The sequence below is a fragment of the Trichechus manatus genome, unplaced genomic scaffold, assembly GCF_000243295.1.
Source record: "Trichechus manatus latirostris isolate Lorelei unplaced genomic scaffold, TriManLat1.0 scaffold00111, whole genome shotgun sequence".
NCBI lineage: Eukaryota > Metazoa > Chordata > Mammalia > Sirenia > Trichechidae > Trichechus > Trichechus manatus.
In genome coordinates, this window is record NW_004444047.1 from 7,187,941 (window position 1) to 7,202,894 (window position 14,954).

Below are 14,954 nucleotides of genomic sequence, written 5' to 3' on the forward strand. Positions count from 1 at the left end.
TCAGCCTTAAGCATCCTGTTCTTTTAATATCTATCTAAAAGGGACCAAACTGACAACAGCAACTCGAAAGATTACACAGAAAACTTGGGGCAGTGAGTTTATGTTAATGGGGAAGAACGATTCGGGAAAGGGGGGGAGAACGGTCACACAACCTGAAGAATGTAATCAATGTCACGGAACTGTATGTGTAGAAACTGTTGAATTGGTGTACGTTCTACTGTAGATATTCTCAACAACAACAAAAAATAAATTATTAAAAAAAAGAAAAGACAACATTAAGGCAGAAACTTCTGATTGTTTTATTTGCCTGTGCTTGTACCCATATCACACTGTTTTATTACTATAACTTAGTGGTGTGTGCGGTACAGTGAATTATTAATATGGTCTTTTTAGCCATGCATGGTCTTACAAGTCCCACACAACAACTGGGTGGGACAATGCAAATAAGGCATATGTGGGGGGATCAAATAGTCTGCTAATGCAAATCAGATCTGTCATCCTGCCAAGCTTAAAAAAAGAAAGCCAATTCCAGAGCAGAGGGGGGACCTCACTATCATCAAGAAGAGCTGGGAGTGGAGCACGTCCTTTGGACCCAGGGTCCCTGTGCTGAGAACCTCCTAGACCCAGAACACAGAGAGAGCTGCTACACCGGAGATGGCGGGAGACAACTAGAAGCGGCGGCAAGCTTGGCAGAACCCAGTGGCAGAGAAACGGCAGCAGCAGAACCAGGAGACTGGCACAGTGGACTTTCCGGGCCATGGAGCAAGGCAGCTACACTGGGCGTGCCAACCCGCGGAGCGAGAGAGATGAGCACCTTTGGGCAGGAGGCTTGCTGGCGAAGTGAGGTGACTCCAGGCATTTATTGGAGGAGCTAAAGAGCTTTGTAACACTTGTCCGAGCAGGGAAGAGGCCAGGCCATGGGCCGAGGGGCTAAGGGAGAAGCGTGCCTGTGGACACGGCCGAGAAGTTGTCCTGATAGAAGAATTGTATCCTGAGTTGTTCCTGATCCTGAATTGTAACCTGTTACTTCTCTAATAAACCCTATAATTGTGCATATGGGCTATGAGTTCTGTGTGGCCACTGGAACAAATTACTGAATCCAACAGAGGACTAGAGAGTGCCATGGGAAGGACAGCTGGTGTCAGAAATGGCAAAAAGGTTGGAGAAAGGAGGCATGTCTGACCTCCACCTGACAAGAGTCAGCCTTTGGCTGACGCTGATCTTGATTCTCTCTCCTCCCCCTCGTGAAACTTATGCCACCATGCCATTTTTACAGTAGGTCTCCCTCTTCTGCTCTTCTTTTCCAAAATGGACAGATCTATTAGCGGGCTTTTATCTTTCATCATAAATCTTAGAATGAGTATGAGTTTTTCAAAAGTCTAACTAGACTTTTCTGGGATGATATTAAATTGACAGATTAATTCACGGATAATTGACCAATCTGGATATGGAACAAGAAGGCCTAGCCCCGGACAGGAACACCCACTATCAGCACATCCTTCATGCTGACGACACCCGGTGAGTTGACATCCCTGGGTGACGTTAACACAGGAACGGCACGAGGCAACGGGCAGATGTGAAGCAAGAAACGGCTCTGTGAGACGGGCTGAGGGGGCCGAGGGGAGCCCTCAAGGGCAGAGAGCTCTGGGCTGCGGAGGCGCGGGAGGTGCCGGAGGTGCCAAAGGAACCCCACTCGGCTGCACCAGACTGTGCAGAAGGCAGGAGACAGAGCCCTTCTCGGGGAGGCTCCTAAGCACAAGTCGAGCATCGGCACAAGGGGCCGCAGGAGCAGGAGTCAGAGCCCAGGCTCGGGGTGAGGCAGAAGCTGCTGGCCTCTTCATCCTGGGGCGAGGACAGTGAGGGACACCGTGCGGGGCTGCTCTAGGGATTACATGGGTCATACGGGAGGGACTCAGCCAATAAAGGCAACAGTCTCCAAGGCAGGGGCTTCCCCAGCCTGCCTGACCCATGGGCCCTGGACACTCACCAGGGCAACAAAGCCATCAAGGCCACCTCGTCTAAGGCCAGCATCTCCCTTCTCCTGGGGGCCAGGCGGAGTAGGGGTGTTTTCTGCTGCTCTGCCTTAAGAGGGAAAACACTTTAGCTCCTTGATGGACTTGCAGCCGCTCTGGCAAGTGGGCCTCAAACCAGACACGATCTCATGGGGAAAAATGAAAGCACGTCCTTCCGTAAACTTGGGTCGATTCCAGTCATACTAACACAAAACCAAACATGTTGCCGTTCAGAGTCGATTCCGACTCATGGCGACCCCATGTGGTACAGAGTAGGACTGCTCCATAGGGTTTTCTTGGCTGTAATCTTTATGAAGTAGGTCACCAGGCCTTTCTTCCACTGTGCCGCTAGGTGAGTTCAAACCTCTAACACTGAGGTTAGTAGCTAAGCGCGAAACGTTTGCACCACCCAGGGACCTAGCATCACATGACTACTGTGAAATCACTGTTACCAATTAGCTAAGGCTCCAATACCCACCCGAGCCTAGAGAGGTGCAAAGGTGTCTTTACAATGGCTCCTGAGTCCTTCCAAGAGAGCAGGAGAGAGCGCTTCCAAAGGCCTGGCATGGGCTGCGCTGGAGGAACCCAGACGCTGGGTACACAGAGCCAACACACAGCACCCAGGCCAGCTGCCCCGCACCCCCAACAACCTGTGTGCAGCGAGGACGCCACGGACCCCAGGACGTCTCTTCCTGGACACCTGCCTTAAGCCCTCTCCCCTTCTCTCTCACACCAGGGGGGATCACCACCCCAGCCTAGGGAGTCAAAATTTAAACCAGTTCCAAGGCCTCTTTTATCATCAACTGGAAAATGGGAAACGCCCGACAACCTCTTAGTCATGTGTCACTGTAACTGCTTAAGTGACGGGTAACATGGACAGACAGACTGCCGGGGTCTGAATCCAACCCCACGCTTACAGAGTGAGTGGCCGAGGGCGAGGGGTGTGGCCTCCTGCGCCTGCTTCCTTTCACAGGTGAGAATTAGCGAGTGACTGTGGAGGGTGATCAGACCTGCGTCTCCCATCAAGTACTGCTAGTACAAGCCTTTTAAGCCCAGACCCGTCGCTGTCAAGTCGCTTCTGACTCACAGCAACCCTGTGGGACAGAGGAGAGCTGCCCCATAGGGTTTCCAAGGCTGTAAATCTTCACAGAAGCAGACTGCAACATCTTTCTCCCACAGAGTGGCTAGTGGGTTCGAACCACTGACCTTTGGGTTAGCAGCCGAGCACTTAACCAGTGTGCCACCAGGGCCCACTAGCATTTCAGGAAAGATTAATGGGATTCAAGGGCTTCTGTATACCACCCTCTCCCCTTTACCACACATCTACAGAAAGCAACCTCATCTCCACGAGGTCGCACCAGCGTCGAGGGCCGACGTGAGCTGGAATGATGTCGCCTCTGGGTCCTTGCTTTTGGCCCTGGGTAACTTTCACCTTCTGAGAAGGGACTCAGAGAAAATAGATATAGCAGATGCCTTGTAGGAGAGGAAACAGAACAAGCTAACATGCAGATGGGAGAGAAATCCTAGACTCACTGCCAAGTAAAACCAAAGCACAAAACAGAAGAGTACTGTTATGGGTTGAACTGTGTCCCCCCAAAAACATGTGCTGTAAATCCTAACCCCTATACCTGTGGTTATGATCCCATTTGGGAATGGGCTTTCTTGTTATATATATATATTTTTTGAAACAGAAGTACACGTTATTTTATGACATTGGTTAACAACCCCACAACATATCAACCCTCTAACTTCTCAACCTCTTTTTTTTTTTTTTTGGTGAAAATACACATAGCCAAAGATACACCATTTCAAAAATTTCTACATGCACAGTTCAGTGACATTGACTACACTCTTCGAATTGTGCTGTTATTCTCACTTAAGATGAAGGCTTACAGAACAAAATAGTTTCTCATTTAACAGTTACTACAAATGCTGCCCTATGACAATGGTTAACAATCTCACAACACATCAACAATATCCTTACTCAGCCTTGGGTTCTCTTGTTATATTAATCAGGCAGTATTACTGCAGGGGGAAAACCTGGTGGTGCAGTGGTTAAGAGCTACGGCTGCTAACCAAAACGTTGGCAGTTCGAATCCACCAGGTGCTCCTTGGAGACAATATGGGGCAGTTCTACTCTGTCCTGTAGGGTCGCTATGGTCAGAATCCACTCGACAGCAATGGGTTTGTTTTTTTTTATTACTGTAGAGTGTGTCTGAAATCAATCTCTTTTGAGATACAGGTAGTCCTTGACTTAAGACATGTTCAAGTTACAAGGAATTGCACTTAAAACCACCTTTTTTTGGTACATCTTATCAATAGTAATATGTATTACAAGTTGCAGTCTGTAATTTGCTGGTGTTATCATTCTCAGATGTTCACTCCCAGATGTTCAATGTTATGACTTATAAAGAAACTGATAATAAAACATAAAAATTATAAAAACTAAAAAAAGAGAAAAAAATGAGGTATTCGACTCACGTCAGAACCTGCTTATGATGGAGCCGTCAGAAAGGAGCCCCAGTGTAAGCCAGGGACCACACGTAAGAGCTGGAACTCAGTGAGTGGGGCTGCCTTGTTTTCCTGGATCTCGTGAGTTTTCTGTTTTTGACAGGGTGCAATATCACCACTTTTCTATCATTCGTTTTAGTGGAAAATATTTGAGTTTTCCTTCTCTGACAGGTTTTTACCTCACACAGGTTCCAGCTTTCGCAGGTTTTACTGTATAAATGAGCAGGTTAAGCAAGTGAGCAGAGGTGGGCAAAGGTAAATGCCACATCACATGCAGATCACCAAGGAACAGAAACTGAACGAGACAAGGCCGTTCCTCCAGAGCCAACAGAGACAGAACGCCTTCCCCTAGAGTCAGAGCCCTGAACTCAGACCTCTAGCCTCCAGAACTGTGAGCAAATACATTTGTTTGTTAAAGCCACTCATCTGTGGTATTTCTATTATAGCACACTAGGTAACTAAGCGGTCAATTTGGAAATGTTTTTGTGTAAACTCCACAAATGCCCGAAGATGTGACGTCCAAACTGTCTGCACTGACTAACTGAGTTGCTGTTAGGTGCCCTCGAGTCAGTTCTGACTCCTAGTGACCCTACGTACAACAGAACGAAACACTGCCCAGTCCTGCACCATCCTCACAATTGTTGTTATGCTTGAGGCCATTGCTGCAGCCACTGTGTCAGTCTATCTCGTTGAGGGTCTTCCTCTTTTTCTCTGACCCTCTACTTTACCAAGCATGATGTCCTTCTCCAGGGACTGGTCCCTCCTGACAACATGTCCAAAGTAGGTGAGATGAAGGCTTGCCATCCTTGCTTCCAAGGAGCATTCTGGTTGTACTTCTTCCAAGACAGATTTGTTCATTCCTCTGACAGTCCATGGTATATTCAATATTCTTTACCAACACCATAATTCAGACACATCAATTCTTCTTTGGTCTTCCTTACTCATTGTTCAGTTTTCCCATGCATACGAGGCAACTGAAAATACCATGGCTTGGGTGACGTGCACGTTAGTCCTCAAAATAACACCTTTGCTTTTTAATACTTTAAAGAGGTTTTTTGCAGCAGATTTGCCCAATGCAATACTTGTTTCATTTCCTGACTGCTGCTTCCACGGGTGTTAACTGTGGATCCAAGTAAAATGAAATCCTTGACCACTTGAGTCTTTGCTCCGTTTATCATTCTGCGCCTGTATCCTCAGTCACCGGTCACAAAGACGACCATGAAATACTCAGTGATGTGTGAAAACTCTAATCACAAATTCAATAATAAAAATTGCTTCCCAATCACCAACAAAGGAATCCCCAACTAAAGCCAGCAGACCAGGTGTTCCATGATTCTACCTGCGTTGGCGTTTGTACTGCCCTCTGCCCGCCGTCCTGCCTTCCCCTCGGCGAGCAGGCACAGCCCTCCTCTGTCCTCTGTCCTGTGCTGCAGGCCTGGCCAACCTGCTCCCAGGCTCTGAGGGTGGGCACAAGACCCAGGCCCAGCCAACCCACATGCAGTCCAGCCCCAGCTACAGCACCAGGATGAGCATACAACCCGGTCTGGTCAGAGTCCCTGGGAGTTCTGGAATGCTGAGCAGGCAGGGCCTCCCGCTCCCCTGCCAGACCTGCAAGCAGCAGAACCCAGCCTGGATCCAGCAGGGCCACTGGGCACCGACAGGGAGAGGCACACAGAGCCGCGACAGGGGGCCAGGCCCTGATATCCCTGGACCCTACCATTTGCAACTACAGCAGCCTTGCTAATGCACAGCCCAGCAATATTTCTATTGCACTGTTGAAATGCCTCCACAACATGCGATCACTCCTGCCACATTTTCTTCTGTGAAAGGGAAGAGCGGTCCCAAGCTCAAAGTCCAAAGGGCAGCAGTCAGCGACTCTCAGCTATCTTATCTCATTCGGTCACTTCAGTTATGCAGTAATTCCCACTGAGTGCTACACCCAACTCAGGACACTCTGCTGAGTTCCACACGTATCCACCTGCCTACATAACGACTCTGTCTGACTGTCCCACCTGCTCCTCAAACAACATCCCTGGAAGGAGTTCACGTCCTCTCTCCCGCGCCTGGACTCACTCCAGGGTACCCAAGCTTGGCAAACCGCACCCTATCATCCCGACATGAGTCAGAGATTGAGGGGTGATTCTTGACCCCCTCCTTCTTGCTCACCCAAAAGCGGGCACTCCACGTGCAGAAACTGTCCAGGGGATAAGAGACAAGAAGGAACAGGCCACCCCATGTGCAGGGCCCAGCTCGGGCCTAGCCCAGAGCCAGCCTGGGAAGGCCTAGGGGACAGAACTGGGCTCGAGAGCGACACCTTGCTGGGCAAGTCTCAGTGGCTCACGGTGGCCTTAGGGCCTATGGATCAGGGGACCAAGCCCGGCCTCTGTTCTCAACACAGATCCCGTCCACTCTGCTTACGCGCGGGCCTTCATGTTCAGACAGGCAGACAAATCTGGTTCCAACTGTCATCACACTCCTTCTTCAACGCAAGGAGGAGCCGCACTTAGGGTGGGGTCCAGCATGCAACAAATGCTCTCTCGATGTTCGATGTTCGCTGTGATTACTGCAACAGTGGAACACTACTGCTTCCGCCCGCGCTCCACTCCCCCGCCAGTCCTCTGCACGACACTTCCTCCATGGACGCCAGGCAGGCAGGAGTCAGCTAAACCCCACCCAGAAAGGGCCTGAGATCCTCGGCCAACAGCGCAATCGCCATCAAACATCGAGCTCTACTTTTTCTTTCCATGGTACCTTTAACAGGAGGTAGGCAAAGACGCAGGGATGCCAAGGAAATTAAGCCATGAAAAACGGACACGGAAGCCTGTCCTGAGAACTGGGCTTTTTGTAACTGCCAACCCTTCCCCACCCAAGAAAGCAAACACACGGAGCAGCCGGGAACCAGCGTGGCTGCGAGCCCGGGCCTCACCTCCTCTAGATGTCGGCTTCTCCTCCTCTCTGCCTTCGCATGGATCGCTTTAGGCGACGGTTTCAACGTAACTGTTTCTTGTTAGCTGCTTCACTCTGTACCCGGGTTCTGCACGTCTGCTCCTTCCTTCGGCCCCTGGCGTTTTTCCCATTTTCTAGCACAGAAATGGGCACCTGTTATTTCATTTCATGCTACCTACGCTGGCCTGTACACAACCTCGTAATTACGTTTTTACCAGTAATTACCAGTTTCCACAGTGGTAAACAGTGGAACAGTACACCAGAAATACCAGTCAAGAGAAAAATGTAAATATCTCTATATCAGAAAAACCAAACCCGCTGCTGTCAAGTGGATTCTGACTCACAGTGACCCTGTAGGACAGAGTAGGACTGCCCAATAGGTTTCCAAGCAGCGGCTGGTGGACTTGAACTGCCTACCTTTTGGTTAACAGCCGTAGCTCTTAACCACCACACCACCAGGGTTTCCAAATATCTATGTACACACACATAAACATAAATAATTTGTCCTAATCTGCTCCACAGGGTCGTCAGAAATAAGACTTTAAAGAACTATGTAAGGAATTGACGTTAGAAGTCCCGGGGTGGCGCAAATGGTTTGCGCTTGACTAAAGGCTGGTGGTTCGAACCCACCCAGTGGTGCTGCGAAAGGAAGGCCTGGTGATCTGCTTCCATGAAGATTACAGCCAAGAAAACCCCATGGGACAGTTCTATTCGGTAGCACATGGGGCCACCAGGAGTTGGAATTGACAGCGATGTGTTTGGTTTTCTTAGTACCTCTTCACTGGAACCAAAAGTAACATTTCAAACTCCTGAGCAGTTAAAAAGGAGCCCTGGTGGCACAGTGGTTAAGCACTCATCTGCTAACTGAAAGGTAGGCAGTTCGAACCTACCAGCCGCTCCACGGGAGAAAGATGTGGCAGTCGGCTTCTGTAAAGACTACAGCCTTAGAAACCCTGTGGGGCAGTTCTACTCTGTCCTATAGGGTTGCTATGAGTCGGAATCGACTCGATAGAAATGGGTTTGGTTTTCTGGTTTATCAGTTAAAAGAAGAGATGGATTTTGTTTTTCAAAGACAAAAAAATACCCATCACAACCGAAAGACAAAATGTGCCAGCCAAAGTAATATTCAGGCCTCCCAGACAAGACCCCTCATCCATCTCTGCTGCACAGCGTTCCTGGGTCTTCCCTGAGCTCAGCCACAGCCAGAGGGAACCCACGGCATCTTTATGGAACAGACGATGGATCCAGAAGAATCCTATTCCATATATCCTTAGGCTGTCTGAGTGTGTGTTTGAGCAGGCTTTGAAACAGGTGTCCTCAAACCCTGCAAAAGCACACACCTGCCTGCACAGACCAACACCCACTTCCTGGCAGTGGTGGAGCCGGCTGCTGGGGGCTCTGGAGACAACTGGACAGGTGTACTGTAGTTGCTGGAGACGGGAGGAAAAGCTCAATCAGAAGTAAGTTCACACAGACAAACGTGGTGGATCTGTTCTGGGGGAGGGCAAATGTAGACACTAGGAAGCAGTGTCAGATTGTCCCTTTGCTCTCTGCAACTTAGCAACAGAATGAAGCTGAGGTAAAACAGACCAGGAGCCTGAAACGGACAGTTTTACACCCAGTGGGCTGCACATGCAGCTGGAGGATGTGCTGGAGTCCATGAGTTGGAATCGACTCGGCGGCAACGTTTTTGTTTCTGTTTTTAATAAGGAATTAACTTTTTTCTATGGCTACAATATACTTATTATTATTCAAGGCAAACTTAATCAATTCACATGCATTGAAAAAAGAAAAAAACCCAACTATTTAAAGTTTCAATTACACTCACCTGTAAGTGGCAGCCTGGAATCTCGTACTACATTTTGAAAGCCTGTGGAGGGAACCAGAGAGCAGCGTTACCCATCTACAGCACAGACAGGAGGGCCAACTCCACCGCGACACCACAGCACGCTGACATGCAGGCCCAGGAGGACGTGCAATCCACGCTGTATTTGCCGCCCCCATCCCCCCCATTAGCCGTTTAAACCTCGTTCACTTAAACAGGTCTGTTCATGTACCTTCTTAAAACCACCCAAAGACAAAGACAAATTCATGACAGTGAAAAACTAGGATCTCACACAGAGAAACGGGTAGGTCTCAACGGCAGTTCGTCATCACTGAGGGCCCAGGCCCAGCTCCCAGGCATCAGACACACGGGCAGGAGCAGACACAGCTCACCAGACAGCAAGAAAGGCCCAGGGCTACAGGAACTAAAGAAGACAAGGAAGGATCCCCCTGAGAGCAGAGAGTGACAGAGAACAACGCACGCGCGAGAGAGTGCTGTGCGTGGGCCTGCTGACACCCTGAATTCGAATCTCTCGCCTCCAGCGCTGTGAGACAACACATTTCTCAGCTTTAAAGCCGCTCACTTTGTGGTATTTTGTTATGGCGGCCCGGGAGACTGAGACAGACACGAAGACGGTCAGGCAGAATAAAGGAAGCGGCAGAGGAGCAGCTGCCACCTCGGACGGGCGGGAGCTGCTGCGCGCACACGTCAGGGAGTAGCTGAGTTGTCTGGAGAGGGATGTCCGGGCAGGAGATCAGCAAGAACAAAGGCCCTGAGGCAGACAACATTCAGCACAATCAAGGGACACAGTGAGGCCAGGGTGACTAAGCAAAGGCAGGAGTCACAGGAGCCAGAGCACCTGTCACCTGAGGCCACCTGAGGCCTGCGGATTTCTCCTCAACATGAAGACACCATGGAAGGGCTTCCCAGAGGGCAGTGAAGTGACAGAGTTCTTTTTTTATAAAGAATCATTGCGCCACTTAAACAGAAAAAACGTTCAGTGCCAAAGAGGTTTAAGAACCATTCAGAGAGGAGAAAGGTAACTTCTCCTTTCATTTTCTGAAACGGTGAGGGACAAAATTACATACTTTCTCATTCTTAATTAAGGAGCCCTGGTGGCACAGTGGTTAACTACTCACTCGGCTGCTAACTGAAAGGTCAGCAGTGTGAACCCACCAGATGCTCAGAGGAGAAAGATGTGACAGTCTGTTTCCGTAAGGATTACAGCCCCTATGGGGCAGTTCTTCTCTGTCCTATAGGGTCGCTATTAGTTGGAATCTACAGTGCAACAGGGATTCATTTGCAAATGAAGAGTAGAAGAAAACTTCTTTAACTTGATAAAAGTTCTCTATTTAAAAGTGATACTAACACAAATATATGCAGAAAGACTTACACATCATGAATATTCAAAGCAGCTTTATTCAAATAGCCAAAAGGTGGAAACAAAGCAAATGCCCACCAACAGGTGCTCCATCCATCCATACAATGAATTCAATTAGAAAGAGCCAACTACTGAAGCCACAACAGCACAGGAGTGTGATGTGAAGGCAAAGAAGCCAGACACCCAGCTTCCACTGTCCATGGAACGTGAGAAAAGGCAAAACCAGTGAGCAAAAGCAGCTTCGTGGAGTAGTGGTGGCCAGGGGCAGGGCTGAGGGGAAGGAGACTGACAGCAGATGAGCATGTGGGGAGCTTCTTGGGTGACGGAATGTTCTGTATCATGAGTGGGCTAGGAGTTAAGGACTAGAGATATTTGTCAAAATACTTCAAATTGTACACTGGGGAGCTTTGTTGCTGTTAGCTGCCGTCGGAATGGATTGGTATCTGGTCCTGCGTCATCCCCATCATCGGTTGCAGATTGGACCGTTGTGATCCATAGGGTTTTCACTGGCTGATTTTCAGAAGTAGATGGCCAGGCCTTTCTTCGTAGTCCATCTTGGTCTGGAGCTCCACTGAAACCTGTCCAGCATCATGGCAACACACAAGCCTCCACTGACAGATGGGTGGTGACTGCACATGAGGTGCGTTGGCAGGGTATCGAACCTGGGTCTCCCACATGGGAGGGGAGAACTCTACCACTGAACCACCATTGCCCACACTGGTGGACTTTAACATCAGTGATACCTCTGGACACCTCCCTCTGCTCCCTCACAGGAGCCCTGGTGGCGCAGTGGTTAAAGGCTTGGCTACTAACCAAAAGGTCGGCAGTTCAAACCCACCAGCCGCTCCACGGGAGAAAGATGTGGCAGTCTGTTTCTGTAAATATTTACAGCCTTGGAAACCCTCTGGGGCAGTTCTACTCTGTCCTATAGGGTCGCTATGAGTCAGAATCGACTCGACAGCACCGGGTTTGGTTTTGGTTTGCTTCTCTCTGTCACACAGCCTTTTGCCAGGTCCTGCTCCTCTTCCTGAAACACCCCGTCCTGACTCTGTCTTCTATTACCACCTAGAACACCTGCCCCAGTCTACCCACCCTCCATTTCACATTTTAGAAACGCAAAACAGAGGGTCCCTTCTGTGAGTAGGCCCTCAAACACCTCCCGAGGCTCTGAGGGGCCTGCCACCTCACAGGACTCGCCCTTCACCTCCCCGCCAGCACTCAGGTGTTCTCCTAGAGCCCTGAGCTGGTTAAGGTGGGGGCTTTCCTGCCTCTCAGCCGCACGGAACCAGCCTGGGGCTCTTCCTGTCCCTAGCCCCAGGCGCCTCCTGCCCAGCCATTAGGCACAAGATCCCTGGAGAGGCCTCTGGAGCTTGGAGTTTCTACCATCTTCAATGATACCTGTGTCTCTGCACCCACATAAGTTTAGGCAGGGCCGCATGTGCCCCTCGCTGCTGGCCACCCAGACCCAATACAGCACCCATGCGAGAGCCAGCACCCAGTAAATAAATACCGGGTGAATCAGAACCAGAGATATTTCTACCTTCCTTTGATTACTGTGGAGCCCTGGTGGCGCAGTGGTTAAGAGCTCGGCTGCTAACCAAAGGCCAGCAGGTTGAATCTGCCAGTCGCTCCCTGGAAACCCCATGGGGCAGCTCTAGTCTGTCCTACAGGGTCGCTATGAGTCAGAATCCACTCAACGGCAAAGGGTTTGATTTCCGGTTTGGTTCAATTCTGTGGAAGACCTTCTCTGATTTATTTTCACACAGAAACTATCAGACTGCTGAGAGCTGCCCAGTCCCAACAGCCCTCTATGAACACGGCCCGCTGAGCCCATGGCCGTGGCCTTAGATGATGTTCAGGGTCCCTGCTTGCACCCCTGAGTAACCAGGTGAAGCTGCCCAGCACCCGTGCCACCCTCCCCAATTTGACTTGTCTTCTCCTACCGTCTTAGTTCCCTAGTGCTGCTCCAATAGAAATGCCACAAATGGGTGACTTTAATGAACAAAAATTGCTTTTCTCATAGTTTAGAGGCTAGAAGTCCAAATTCAGGGCGCCAGCTCCAGAGGAAGGCTCCCTCTGCCCGCTCCGGGGGAAGGTCTTTTTCTCTTTCCAGCTTCTGTTCCTGGGTTCCCCTGGCAATCTTCACGTGTTGTCTACCTTCTCCCATCTGCGCTGCTTCCTTCTGTCCTAATCTGCTCCTTTTATGTCTCAAAAGTGATGGGCTTTAAATGACACCCTACACAGCTACGGCTTCCACAACATAACAAAGAAAACCCTATTCCCAAACGGGATCACGTCCACAGGTACAGGGGTTAGGAGTCCAATATGTATTTTAGCGGGGGGGACACAATTCATTCTCTAACACCCACCAACCATGAGGAGCTTGGTCAGAGTCACAGCCCCCATCACACCTCTGCACACAGGAGGTACTCAAAGTTCACCTCACACAGCTGTAGGGTTCAAACCCTATTTTCTGAGGGGGTGTCTGTCTCGTGCACTGTGGCCTTTCCCACAGGGCCTGCCCTGCCCCTGGACCCCCACCTCCTGCCCCCCCAGGGCTCCTGCTCGCCCCACCACCACTTTTCTCCACAGCACCCAGCACCTGCTCACATGCATGTGGCTCACTTAACTTACACAGGCCCTCCCCGTGTCTGTCTCCCACGGCAAGGTGACAGGGTCTCACCTTTTGCTCACAGGTATAGCCCAAGCACCCACAGGAGCGCCTGCACATCTAATGGGCACCCATGAGATCTTGTTAACAAACGGCCAGCGGCTTCATTACCACGTGCTTGATGGGCTGGTGTGGACAACTGCTTTAACCTGCGCGTCACTGAATCACTGAAGGTGCCTCGACAGGGCACCTGGCAGGACTAGTTGACTTATTTTTAAGGAAGCATAGGCCCTAGTGGCCCAGTGGTTAAGTGGTATGGCTGCTAACCAAAAGGTTGGTAGTTTGAATCCACCAGCTGCTCCTTGGAAACCCACCAGCCGCTCCTACTCTGTCCTATAGGGTCGCTAGAGTCGGAACAGACTCGACGACAATGGGAGATGCGCGTACACTCTATTCCGCAATGAATTCCTTCACCCAGACGGACTAGGAGATCAGCCAGCACACTTCCCACCTCCTCAGGTGGATCTGACACCAAAGATGAGTTTTAGCCTCATGAAGATAAACAGGGCCCATACTGTGACTGTCCCCTGCTTTTTCCAGCTGGGATACTGAAAACGGGTCAAGTTTAGGAGGAAAAGATAAACTTTAAATGGTTTTGTATGTGGCTGTACAATATCGCCTTGAAAGTTTCTTATAAAAATAAGAAATAATACCATAACGTGTTGTGCATTTACTCTCAAAAGAGTTCTTGACTGAAAACACAGTAAGAATCCCTGCTCCACAGCTTCCCACTCACCAGGCAGCCCTGGCCCTTCTCAGGACCTCTCACCACAGCCCGTCAAATCACCCAGGGTCTCGGCCTGCAGACAGCCATCAAGCCCCCGGATGCACCGTGCTACCCATGTGAGCTCTGTCCACGCTGCTCCTATGACATGGGTGACTGCAGCCCTCAGGGGCCCCTCGTGCTCACAGTGGCTTCCCACCCTGCTCCAGCCTTGGTCTCCACTCACACAAGCCACGGCCCCCGCATCACACACAGCCACTGCGCCACCCAGGCCACAAGTCCAGAACTACACCTACTTGGTAAGGCAAGACAACATGCATTCACATTGGCATAGCATAGGCTGACTAGACATTCTCAACTACAGAGTTCATTGCCAATTTTTCATTTCTTATGTTAAGTCTCTATAAATATTTGGGTACAATTTAAGAAACAGTTTCTTTGAGATACAGTCACTCATGTGGCATCCTGGGTCAAATGTCATGGCCAGCGTTACAGTACATCCTACATCAATACCCATCTATCCACAATTTGACCAACAGTGAACTCGCACCGGAAGCATTTACAGGTAGACATGTGACAAAAACGCATACCAATATTACCAGGGATGGGAGGGGTGGGGGGAAATGCTAAATAGGCAATAGATAAGTGGTATCTTGGGTGAAGGGTGAGACAGTACACAATACAGGGGAAACCAGCACAACTTGTACAAGGAAAGTCCATGGAAGCTCCATAGACACATCCAAACTCCCTGAGGGACTGAATTGCTGGGCAGAAGGCTGTGGGGACCATGGTCTCAGGGAACATCTAGCTCAACTGGCGTAACACAGTCTATAAAGACAATGTTCTACATTCTACCTTGGTGAGTAGTGTCTGGGGTCTTAAAA

The 14,954-nt window shown here is 49.9% G+C and overlaps 1 protein-coding gene across 4 annotated transcripts in view; it reads right to left on the minus strand.

The window, feature by feature from the left end:
• PCGF3 (polycomb group ring finger 3) overlaps positions 1–14,954 on the minus strand; it is a 74,146-nt gene that overhangs the window by 35,959 nt on the left and 23,233 nt on the right. For 3 of the 4 annotated variants that reach the window (XR_002825190.1, XM_004383535.3, XM_023737991.1), the window contains exons 3-4: positions 9,298–9,339; positions 7,450–7,603 (exon numbers count right to left, since the gene is read on the minus strand). The gene's annotated coding sequence lies outside the window, so the exon portion shown is untranslated. Of the gene's footprint in view, positions 1–7,449; positions 7,604–8,809; positions 8,900–9,297; positions 9,340–14,954 lie in introns of all 4 variants that reach the window. The other variant, XM_023737992.1, reaches the window with a different exon arrangement.